Source organism: Eriocheir sinensis, chromosome 12, assembly GCF_024679095.1.
Source record: "Eriocheir sinensis breed Jianghai 21 chromosome 12, ASM2467909v1, whole genome shotgun sequence".
Taxonomy (NCBI): Eukaryota; Metazoa; Arthropoda; class Malacostraca; order Decapoda; family Varunidae; genus Eriocheir; species Eriocheir sinensis.
Window position 1 is genome coordinate 712,908 of NC_066520.1, and position 13,038 is coordinate 725,945.

Here is a 13,038-nt window from a genome sequence, read left to right on the forward strand (position 1 = left end):
CTGGCTTGCCATGTGAAACAATGCAGCTGGACTAATACTGTATGGGTACTGCTGCTGATGTGACTGACTACTTGGATTGGAGGTAGTAGAAGTTATTTGATATTTTTTACTACTATCTCCATCCTGTTTCTGGGCTTTAGAATTCAAATGAACTTGAGGCACAGCAGCATTTTGCCAATATCCCCATTGTCTGTCAGGCTCAATAACGTGCTGTGAACGAAGCTGCTCCTGTTCTTGCTGTTTGAGCATATTCTGCTGCACTTGCTTTTTCTCCTGATGGTTAACACTTTGTGAAACTGACGCAGCATGATTAGAATTGGCTAAATTACTGGGAACATGTGGCTTATTGATATAACTATGATCACTTTGCCCATGAATGCCAGCTTTCACACTATGACTGGAAACATGATCTTGTACACTGTGTTGAGCAGGGGAAAGATTTTGGAACCCTGGCGGCACACTTACAACACTACTGCCCATCCCTCTGGTCACACTCTCAGTCTGACCCCTTACGAGCACATTTGACTGTCCTAGTGTTATGCAGCCTTGCATTTTGGGCATGGAAGATGAACTGCTAACAGAAATATTACTGTTTACAGATTCTAATTTTTCACTTGCCACTGCTCCAGAGGTAGATTCATTTAAATTGTTAATTCTTGAACTGCTGGTTGAGCCAGGAATATTTTGCAATAGATTACTGACAGGTTTCATATTTACACAATTTACATCTTGAGAATTAGCACTTCCTTCACTGTGCAGTAAGCCATTAGCACCACTGCTTGCTGCTTCAGTGCCTGGCAAAGAAGCTGATGGTTTATGAGGTGGCTTTCCCTGATCCTGGTTTTTAACTTTGGTGACTGATGCAAGTGACTGATCCATAGCAGCTGTGGATGCCTGAGGTGGAGAGTTTCCAGTGGCAACATCTGGAACAAGTATTATCTCTTTAGTCTTCCTCTAGCTTGAATGAAGGAGATATGCTATGAAGTATTTAGGGCAAGTCTGAAAAGTTTGAAATCTTTTGATGTTTCTATTTCATATTTAGATAAATATAATAACAGAGATAATATCTTAATCCAGAGTCACCAGCTGTTTTCAGTCATGCAAGTTGGGAGGTCTATTCAACACAAAATATTATATAATTACTTTTATTAAAAGGATTCATTACACTTTAACAATAAAAAAAATGTAGGCTATCTTTTACTGGTGTTCAGAGATGACAATGGATTGAAGATTACCTGAAGGCATACAACCATATCCTGGGACATAAAAACTAATAAAATAACTAAATCACTTCCATAGAGATGATGGATGCCCCAGGTTACTTACTGATCAATCTCCTGATCAGCTCATGTGTGCTCAAAATGCACCAAACTTAGAGGCTAGCTCTTTAACATACATTTAGGGGAAAAGAAGTGTGAATTATGTATGATTCACAGCATACAAATCGAGTCCACAGCCAAATACAATAATATCCCATAGAGCAATGTTACATGGCAGACAATTTTAAAGAATCAACTTCAAAATGCATGTGAGGTGCTCAACATTTTACTCACCTTAGAATAAAGAAAGTGTGAAGAATTGAATTTAAAAGGAAAATGACTGCTTGCTGCGTCTAACCTTCCAGACTGACTAAAAACTAAAAAAATTGGTTATATAAAAAATTCAATAAAGTGCAGAATTTGGTTTCTTTTGGGCTTATTTCATCACATAGACATTTGCTATATAAAACAATGATAACATACTAATGATATCCCCTCCCTCACCCGTAGGAACTTGGGGACAGATAAATCATGTAACTGGATAAACAGAAAATAAACTCATCTTCTTCCCAAATAATCATAGTGCTACAGTATTATATCTGGAACTTAAGGCACTACATCATGCAGCTATCACCTGGCATGTAAACTCTTCAGTAGACACCAGCTCAACGCAGCTGGCTTTATCGTGTAAAGAAGAGCACAACTATTAACCTGTGTGTGTGTGTGTGTGTGTGTGTGTGTGTGTGTGTGTGTGTGTGTGTGTGTATTTATTTAATTATATTTACCTAGTTGTGGTATATAGGGCCCGAGCTACACTTGTGTGGTCCTGTCTCCAAAATTAAATTTGTTCAGTATTTCCTTAGACAGACCCATTTTGCCTCCACCACTCAATCTATCTCATTCTAAGTATTTCTATTTCTATGGGTAAAACTAATTTTTGGTCATTAAAATATTTCCTTCCCCATTTTTTCTTGTACAAGATAAATGGTGCCAACAATGAACCCTGTGGCACCCCACTCGTCACTTTCTTGCACTGTGATCTTCCTCTCACATCACACTTTTCATTTCTCTTCCTTCCAAACCACGTTCCATCCACTTTTTTTACTTTCCCTTTCAAACCTACTGTGTCTTCCAGTTTCCATAATGATCTTTTATGTGAAACTTTGTCAAAAGCCTTTTTCAGATCTAGATAATTGCAGTCTGTCCACCCAGCCCTTCTTGTGTTATTTTTATTACTCAAGACTAGAAACTTGTCAAATTTCTAACACACAATTGTGTGTTGTCAAATTGTTTCTCTGTTGTTTCTTCTCTTTCTAAATATTCCATTCATTGCATCTTGATTACCCTTTCACATGTTTTACATACGTCAAAAATGCTGGTATATAATTAAACAGTTTGTCATTACTTCCACATTTATAAACTGGAAATATATTCACTCTTTTCCACTCTTTCAGGACTTTCCCTGCTTTTAGTGAGAAATCAATTACCATATTCATGAAGTTTTGTTGTTTGTTTCATGACTCAGTACACATCTACCATATACTACCGGACCAGCACCATATTGTGATATATGTAAGATATAATATACCCGTACACAGAAAATCCTTGAGTTATGACAGGGTTTGGGACTGACAGGCAGGCTGCAAGTCAACTTTGTCATAAAAAGTTACATCAAAAAATGAAACAGAATAATGATCAATATCCCGCCGTGGGTAGAGCAGTTGTATTTTACACAGCATTCCTGCACCTCCTCCCCCCACCCTCCTACCCCATGGCTGTCCTAGTTCTCTGGCCTTACCCCAGCCCCCCAACACTTCCCCCTCAGGTGCCTGCGGAGCTCACGTTGTCAGTGCTGCTCATGCTACATTTGCTACTTTACCAATTGACAGGTACATTCTGCAAGGCAGTTTGCTGTATCATTAGATCTACCAGACACCAGTCGGCTAGCACGTGAGCCGAGCAAGGGTGGAGTGAGTCTAACCAGTTATCTCTGCTATTTACATGGCTCAGCTGATCAGTGGTAACTCACAAATCTTGCTCCTTGTTAATCATCATACAAAACAAACAGTACTGCATGTATTATTACATAACTATCAGATAGGACCAACAACCAGTGAGTGACTGTATCCCTCACTTGCTAGGCAACTGGGCACCTACTATGAAACTGTGCAGTATACAGGAGTTATTTATGTATTACAGTCAAATTCCACAATAGGCAAATGACTGGTGCCAGAGAAAGTTTGCCAAATTTGAATTCACAAAATGCAAATCATTAAAGCAATAGGAAAGATGTTAATGGGTACCAGACCCTCTGTCAACATATTTTTAGTTTTTGGGTGTCGTAAAATCTCATTTTTTCTATCACTTAATATTGGGTACAGAGAGATAATAAAGACATGATGGGAAAATAAATATTCCGTCCCCCCGCCCCCTCCTCTCTCCTCTCCATGAACAGCAGTCAGGCTCATCCACATTCCTGGCTGGTGGCCAGGTGGTCACCATGCGGGTGTGGTGAGCCCGTGGACCTAGGTTTGAGTCCTACTAAAACACGCTGATTTTTCAAACCATCGCCGAGTGGCTGAAGATTACCCACATGCTGCCCGGATCTTTGATCAACCCTTACTTCAGTGACTTAAATCAAGAAGAGCACTGGGGGTCAGCATGGGCCAAGCAAGTCATATATCATTGCAGCTACTATAATTAAACTTCATCTCTGCCACCAATGGGCTGGGGTTGTTGATGAGACCCCTCAAGAAAGCCTACTGGCACTACAGGCAGCACCTAAAAAAAGTATAAATAAAAAAACATCACCATCAGTCACCGTCAGATGCGTGGGATGACTGGTGGTGACCTGTGCCAAGGATTTGCCCCAAAAACGAACGACTTTTTCAAGACAAACAGCACAAGTCATTGAGCACCTGAGCCCTCACAGGACAGCGGTGACGACGGACTGATGACACCGCCGCCACAGCCACCATCAACAACTATGTTGTCGGTGGTGATGTCAGTCTGCCACCCTGGCTTGTGGGAGCTCAGGTGCTTGATTTTTCTTCATTTCTGCGTGTTGTGGGGATGGAACTTTTATTTCTGGTGAGCCATGAAGTGATTGCTGTTGACTTGCACTACCTGTCTCACAGACCTCTGATTTGGGGGTAAGTTTATGATGCTGGTTGCCACCATTCATCTCGTGTGTCTGGCGGTGACCGACAGTGACAATGAGTAGGTGGAGGAGCTTGATGATGCGACCAGGAAGGTGAATGAGTCTGACTTTTTGCTGTTTGTGGATCGGCAGGAGAGGAGGGGGGGGCGCTTGGTGGGAGGGGGGTAGGCGCTTTGGGAGGGGGGTTGGGCGGCACCTGGCTGCTGGCACTTGCCTCCCCAGCGCACCATGCTGGATGGGGGTTGAAGACTGATGAAATTCGGAATTTGATATTAGAGGATGACCAAGGATGAAAGTTTACAGAATTTCTTTCTCACATGATACTTGCATTTTGGCTGAAAACTGGGATCGTAAATGTATAACACTGATAATCTTTGGCAAATAAATACAGCAATAACAGTTAGCCAGCATTACCTAAGAGGAAACATTTGTCAAATACAAAACTGGTCACCAAATATGACTTGGTGCATGTTGAGGGAGAGGAAGTCAAAAATAATCACCAAATGGAAGAATATGGTTGCCAAATGTGAATTAGGGTACCAAATGAATGCAGTCGCTAAATGCAAACTCACCAAATCTGATCATGCAAGACTTTGCTGTACTGTGGTTTGATTAACCCTTTCAACACGAGGACGCGTATACTGCGTCCTTGCGTGCCCCGTACCATATCCGAGGACGCACATACTGCGTCCTGGCTCGCTTTAGCCAATATACAAGTTATTTTATTTCTATATTTATGCTTACATCTCAAAATTATCAATTAATTTATGTTTCTTTATGTGCACCATTTAATTCTGCATGTTTTCATATATAATACATGATGATTATGTTGAGTTTATGGCTGAAAACTTGTTATATTCAATAGCAACATTTGAAATTTGGCGCGTGCAGCGATCCTGGATATGGCGCGGGGCGCTGTTTTGGCCGGCCGTAGTGAAGGGGTTAACCATGCCATAGATATGCAATCCCTATCAGTAATGCCTTAAAAATAATTATTTAGTAACATAAATATGTGTTCCTATCAATCGGCTGAGCCATGTAAACAGCAGTGATAACTGGTTAGACTCCCTCTACCCTTGCTCACGTGCTAGCCAACTGGTGTCTGCTAGATCCAGCGGTAAAGCAAACTGTGTTGCGGACTGTAGACCTGTCAACAGGTAAAGTAGCGACTGTAGCAAGAGCAGTGCTTACAATGTGAGCTCCACAGGCACCTGAGGGGTAAGCATGGGTGAGCTCGGGTAAGGCCATAAGGCCAGCGTATGAGGACAGTGATGGGGTAGGGGGTGAGGGGGATAGAAGGTGCAGGAATGCTGTGTAAACAAACAGCTGCTCTATCCACAGCAGGATATTTGAAATGTTGACCCATTACTTAACCTGAAACTATTATTAATATCATTGGCCTGATCATAAATGAAAGCAGTCATAAGTTGCATGTATTGTAACTCAAGAACTGCCTGTACAGCACAGTACTAACAGCACCATGTGGAAGGTGACCTGCTCACTAGAGAGGTTTGTTTACTACTGGCAAGTCTTAGTTTGACTAGCAGCACCCCACCGATGACCAAGACAGTAGGAGTGTGTGGTTAAGCCTCACACTACCACTGGAATATAATGTATGTATCACCACATGAACATGACAGGCCATGCAAAGGATGATACAAATGGCACCCTGGAGCCAGCGACCCCATCACCAAGGCCAGGACGAACACCAAAGCAACAACAACGGCTGCCGTGAGTGTTTCCTCGTCGTCACGGGAGACACTACCAGGGTGGGTTGGGTCTGTCACTGTCATAGCTCTTCAACAACATCTTAGCTGATCTCTACACTTCCTATAGGCCTAGGTTACACCTACAGGTAATGTAACATTCAACATCCAACATGCATGTTAGTTGTCTTATTTTGAAAGAAAAATGCATATCCAAGTACTAGTATGGCAAATATGATCTATCATGTACTGGTTTGATGAATTATTGGTTACACTCCTCTAAGATATGTTTTGATGCCCAATCCAAGCCTGTTGCTTTCCTTTCCTTCAGCCCCCTCATCACCTCCTCTATCTCTACTCCAATCAGTTATATCTTTCATCTCTGCTCTGTTTCTTCATCTTTGTGAGTTTTAAAATCTGACTGCTATGTAAACGGTTTTTGGAAATTTTCACTCAGCATTACACTCATTTCATTTGGTTCTTCATATATTAAGCTATTCATTTTTGACAGGCTACATTTTCTTTATTTTTTGGTTTATATCTCTGGAGTAGCTCAGGGTCTGTCTTACATCTGTCAAGTTCTCTTCCTCTTCTCTTCTTATCCTCACATCATTATTTCCTGCCAGCTTATGTTCTTTGCTTCTTTATGTTATTTTCTCCTCCCTTTCTATCTTGCTTTATCCCCTTTCTCTTTTGCCCTCTCACACTTTTCATTATATCAATTCTTTTATCCCTTTTCAATTGCCTTGTACAGAGGAACATGTTCTGCAACACCTTTTTCATATTATTAGTTCTGTACATCCTTTCATTTCTTTCATACTCCTGTTAGTTTCTCGGAGGAAGTTTTTTTAGGTTCTTAAATTTGTCTGTTAAATTTTTCCATGTCTCCTTGTGTGCCTCATTTTGTTCTCCTTTCACACTTCCTCCTTCTTCTATTTCCAATATCAAAGGATTGCTCTTTCGCAAGGGACATGAATTTTTTAGTTCTTTTATTCAAGTCCCTTTTGTAAATACCAAGTCCAATCTTGATGGCTCATATTTTCTCCATCACCCATTGCCAGGGGTAGCACAGTGGATAGTGCAGCGGTTGCAGTGCTTAGCATGACTAGCTACAAATCCATGGGCCCAGGTTCAAAGCCCATCCTGGGCAGTCGGCTAGCAGCTCACCCAGCTGTCCATCCCTCCTTTTGGGCAGGCCAATAAACGGGTACCTGGGGAAACCTAGGAAGGTAAACTCTGGTTCCTCGGCTCCAAGGGCCAGTGTGAGGGAAGTGAGCACCACGGCCACGTGGGCTGAGCCTCCGAGAACTTTACCTTTTTTTCCGTTGCTACATCATGTTTGTCAATGTCATCATCCTCTGAAATCTGTTCCCTCTCACTCTTGAATGTCTTGCACTTTACTTCACTACAGTTTTAACCTCCCAAAAATATCACTTTTTTGCTATTTTGCATTATCTGTTCCAAGCTCTCCAGGGTGTCATGTAACATTCCTTGGTGCTCATCACTCATCCAGTAATTGGTCTTAACCCTTTCAGTGCGCATGGCGAGGAAGCGACTATCCCCCAGGCGCACTTGGGCAGCCCAGCGGGGGGAGGGGGGTCTCTTTTAACCTCTGTATCTCAAAAACTATTCATCACAGCTGAAAACCAAAAACACCATTGAAAAGAGGAGGCCAAGATCAATAGCACTCGGTTATGTATGCCTCTCCTGCGAACGTACATGCACGTTCAGGGAGTGTTGCCTGTGAACACTTACGTTAGTGCATCCGTAACGGTCAGCCATATTGAGGCAACTGCGGACATCTCTCCATGAGGTGCTGGCAAGGTAGTATTGCCAACTGCAAAATTTACAACTATTTGGTCAAAGAATCAGTCAGGTGATAGGTGAAACTATGCAAAAATGCCGCTATATTGGACAAGAACATCCACCAGTTACTCGTCCATAAATTTCCCGCGCTAGGCTGATATGATTTTCCACCAAATTTAGTGGAAAACCCACTCAATTGGCAATCCTGTGTTGAGAAATAGTGTTGGAACACTCTCATATGCAGGAGATTTGAGTGCGGCTGGAGCTCGCAGCGAGCGTTTAGCACCACCAGCATATGTGCTACTGCTCACTGCGAGCATTTAGCAATGAAAGGGTTAAGGGGATACACGCAGCCACTCTTTCTGTTGTTTCTTCTCTTATATTTAACATGTGCACACTGAACACTCCTGCTTTACCCTCTCCCTGCTCCACCTTTTCCACTTTCATTTCTGAAGAGATCATCGAGGTGATCATTATCATAATACCTCCACCTGTCTTACCCTTCCAGTCTTTTCTCCATACAGTACAATTTTCTGCTCTTTCAAACACAATGTTTTTAGCTCTTTTCCTTTCCACAAGGCACACAATTTCTGGTTGTTTTCTCTGAGGAAGTCTTAATCCAAATTTCCTTTGTAATATTCCACTCATCCAGGTAGTTCTCCAGCTACGACGTGTGCGCCTTATGACTGCACACACTTACGACCAGGCCAAAAATATTAATAACACTATGGGCTAACATTTCAAATATCCTGCTGCAGGGCAGCTGTTTGTTTATACAGCCCCCCCCCCCTTCCACACAGCTGCCCAATCTCCTCACTTCTACTTTTTCTTCCAACTTAGCTTCACCCTCATCATTCAGTTTCTGAAGTAATTCCTTTACCTTCTTTGTTACATTTTTATCACTAGTTTCAACGGGATTGTCTTTTCTTTTATTCCATATATTACTACAGTAAAACTCTGACTTCAGCCTCCGGGTATCTGGAAACTCCAAGTATACGGAAAAATGTGGCAGGTCAAAAAAAAATTAAATTCCAAGAAAATCAATAAAAAAATGACAGAAATCTGACCACCATGAGATTTGAAATACAGTGGAACCTCAGGTCACGAACGCCTCTCATCACGAACAGATCAGTTCATGAACAAATTTTCCAAACCAAAAACATCTCAGGTGACGAGCGGTGTTTCGAACTACGAACATGCAAGCCGGCAACATTGTGGGGCGACAAGCCGGAATTATCGGCAGGAGACCGTCAGTTGCTAGTGATGGGAGAACTGAGTACTTTTTGCAAACTGAATAATTCGGTTTTGATTAGTCTAAAACTGAGTAAACTGAGTACCCAATGATTACTTTGCTCCCAGGCAACAGGAGCACAGCAGATTATACGGGGATGGCTGGGCGGGGGGGGCAGTCATAACTAGGATGGCAAAGGGTTGCCAGGGATGAGAAGTGTTGAAATTCGTCTGAGCACAGGTAACTTTAAAATAATGCCTTTTACATTCCACGTGAAATTCAACCTATTAAATTTTCTTCTTATTTTCAAAGAGCTCTGGCCAGTATTTAATTCCTGCTCAAGGTAAAACAGAAAGGTCAAGGTCTGTAGATCATAAGACATCTGTCAGTATATGAAGCAGCTAATTAACACATATTCCACACCACCAGTGTTGTGCATCATTTGCTTATAACTGCAATGATTAGTTTAATTTCCAAGGCTGATGATCTACAGTGTGATTTACCAAGTCAATTACTCTTGCTTATTTAGACAATCACTGATTAAATTTCCCAAATTATGGGGGGTTGGATTTCATTGATCAAGTAATTGAATTGCAAGAACCGAGTACATCGATTGGCACTCACTGAAATCCAAGAACTGGGTACATCGACTGGCACTCACTCAAATCCAAGACCCAAGTACATCGTGCACTACTTGGGCTGAAACATACCTCCCTATCAGTTGCTGTGTAGCTTTTACTAAATACACAATATGGAAGGGGACTTCCTTTCCAAACAATAATATCTCTTCCCTTTCCCTTCCTCACCACCTTCCACTTATTAAAGCTGGCGTCACACTGGGCCTTTTTCCTCCAACCACATTGACGGTAAGGGCAACAGGCAACTCCAACTTCTCCGGGTGTGTGTCACAAACGGTCAAGGCCGGTTGCCCATATCCACAATGTAAACAAAGCAGTCGCCCTGTATCGACATGGCGCCATCTGCTAATAAAGTAAAGGCTGTTGAGAACTGTGTTGCTGTTACCCAAGTTATGGATTTGTTGCTGCAGTTAGATGGAAGGAAGAAGCGGTTGTGGACACAATCATGGCTTCAAAGACAGGAGAACAGGAGTGTTTTCTCAAACCTCGTCAGAGAACGTGATGTGAAGCCTGGGAGTCCTACAGTTTTTATAGAATGGAAAAAATATATGTATTTTAAGTGGTGATCCCACAGCACGGGAGTGTTCTGTTATCTTGTCAGTAAATAGTAACAAAGCAGCTCTGCCAGTCCACTTTACCATTCTCTTAGTATGTCATTTTCCACTGCTTCTCACTCCTCAGCCACTGCCGTCGTCTGTTTGTTTGCATACAGCCAAGCGGTTGCTCATACCCACAACCGTTGGTTCCATCCATATGGGTGGAACCAATGGCTGGAGGAAAACAGCCAGTGTGACATTACGTCAGTGTGATACTGCGCCGTCAACTCTCCTCCGTACAGGTACGGTAAAATCAAATCAAGTTTTCATCATATTTTATCTGTTTAGTATTGAGTTCCTATTTTTTGTGTTGCATTTACTGATATCCATTGGTTTTGTGTTATGAACTTGTGCACAAAGTACTGTTGTAAAAGTTCAAATAAGCAATCACCTGGGGTCCAGGAATAGATTAATCTATTTTACATTGATTCCTATGGGGAAAATAGCTTCGGTTAACAAACATTTCAGGTGACGAATGGCCTTATTGTGCACGAGAGAGAGAGAGAGAGAGAGAGAGAGAGAGAGAGAGAGAGAGAGAGAGAGAGAGAGAGAGAGAGAGAGAGAGAGAGAGAGAGAGAGAGAGAGAGAGAGAGAGAGAGAGAGAGAGAGAGAGAGAGAGAGAGAGAGAGAGAGAGAGAGAGAGAGAGAGAGAGAGAGAGAGAGAGAGAGAGAGAGAGAGAGAGAGAGAGAGAGAGAGAGAGAGAGAGAGAGAGAGAGAGAGAGAGAGAGAGAGAGAGAGAGAGAGAGAGAGAGAGAGAGAGAGAGAGAGAGAGAGAGAGAGAGAGAGAGAGAGAGAGAGAGAGAGAGAGAGAGAGAGAGAGAGAGAGAGAGAGAGAGAGAGAGAGAGAGAGAGAGAGAGAGAGAGAGAGAGAGAGGGGGGGTGATGGGGGGGGGGGGCTATCACTCTCCCTCTCTCTACTTCTGGATGTGACAGGCTCCAGCATAAATAGTTTAGTTCCTCACAACACTCTCCTGAACCTGACAAACCCCCAAACAGCTACATGCCTGCTTTCCTTCATGGCAGACTAATTACATAGCACGTTTTATGTAAGTCCTCTGGGTGGCGCCACAAAGCCAGAAGTACATCTCTGTATGTCCCCGGATGGAAGAGATTTATGCAAGTTCCCAAGTACTGGAACTTCAAAACAAAGGGGCCAAGAGGGCCGCTACCACTGGTGTTAGGGGGGGTCTGGGTTTTGCTGCTGGCAGCTTCACTGCTTACTGTTTCCAGGGGCCTTGCCATGACAGTTTGGGTTTCAATGTCAGACAGATTGTAATGCATTTTTTATGGCTTTTTGCTTCACTGACAATGTCAGTAGTGTTGGAAAAGTCTAGTAAAGGTTCAAGGTAGCATGTAGTTCTGACACCAACAGATACAAGTGAAGCCATGACGGGGAGTAGTGTACAAGAAGGGAGGGGTGGCAGACGGGACGGGGGAGGGTGTGGAAGGGAAGGTGGAGGAGGCAAGAGAAAACGGTAAATGATTTATTGCTCTGAAGGCTCATGACACATTTCAAAAATTTTACTGTGAATCAACATCACTCCTGCACTACCCCTCCACCCTCTCCCACCCCTACCAAACTACTACTACTCTCTCTCTCATGTCAACTCAAGAGTAATACATTCTTTCACATTTTAGAATATGATACTTGTGTTACACCCTCTAAACCACAGCAAGGGAGTGCCTATCATGGGAAACATTGGGTGACCTTAACACATGCAGCACCAGCTGCTTTGCACCTGTCCATTGTAGTTAGTTCTCCCATGTCATCTTTTCATCCCAACTTCATTCCTTCCTATCTTGCCTTCCTTATCACTAGGAGCCATTATAACAAAGGCTGGGGGTGAGACTCAGCTGACATCTGTTCCACAGCTACTGGAAAAAAACTAACATTTTTCCTCCCTCCCCTTCCTTATCACACACATTCATCAGCATGAGGGCTGACAGTGGTAGGAAGCCTAAGGAACCTGCTGAGAGCAGAGTTTTCTCTCCACGTGTGCAAGGGGGGCATGACTTGTGGCATGCTAAGTCCCAGTCACCCCAGAGGTACATGAATATGAAGCTCCAAGCCCAAAACAAAGAGGGTATTGGCTGGCAATCACAATTCCAGCACATGATCTGACCTGAACGACACACACACACACACACACACACACACACATACACACACACACACTATGAAAAGAAAATTAATTTAAAAGACCCTTAATAATTATTGATCTTGATCTGTTTTATCACTCTAGCTTTATATATTTATGATACCTTTCCCTTCAATCATTAAGCACCATAGGATTGGGTTACTGGAATCATGGGCTACAATAACTACTCTGTCAACTCCTAGGAATCCTCCTAATATGGTTTATGTTCACCTCAACATAAAAACACTGAGTTCATTACTATCATATTTATAGAACTGTGCTCCACCTATCCATAACATTAGAAACCTACTGCAGTTAAAAGAATCATTAATGTACTTAATGTGTCAGGTAATATAAAAAATAAAGAAATTCCTGGATCTCATTACATATTGAGCAATCACTTAATTGTGAGTTACACACAAAGTAAAATGTCCATTTGGCATCTGGATGAAATATATATTCCTTATGGACCAGCCTTCAGTGATGATTCTATCACTTGTGAT

At 42.4% G+C, this 13,038-nt stretch overlaps 1 long non-coding RNA gene across 1 annotated transcript; it reads right to left on the bottom strand.

Annotated features, from left to right (window-relative positions):
• Positions 1-1,129: 1,129 nt before the first annotated feature.
• On the bottom strand, positions 1,130-10,977 carry LOC126997286 (uncharacterized). The gene is made up of 2 exons (XR_007751987.1): positions 9,837-10,977; positions 1,130-9,799 (listed from the first exon to the last, which is right to left on the bottom strand). It is a non-coding gene; the product is annotated as an uncharacterized LOC126997286 (long non-coding RNA).
• Positions 10,978-13,038: the final 2,061 nt, after the last annotated feature.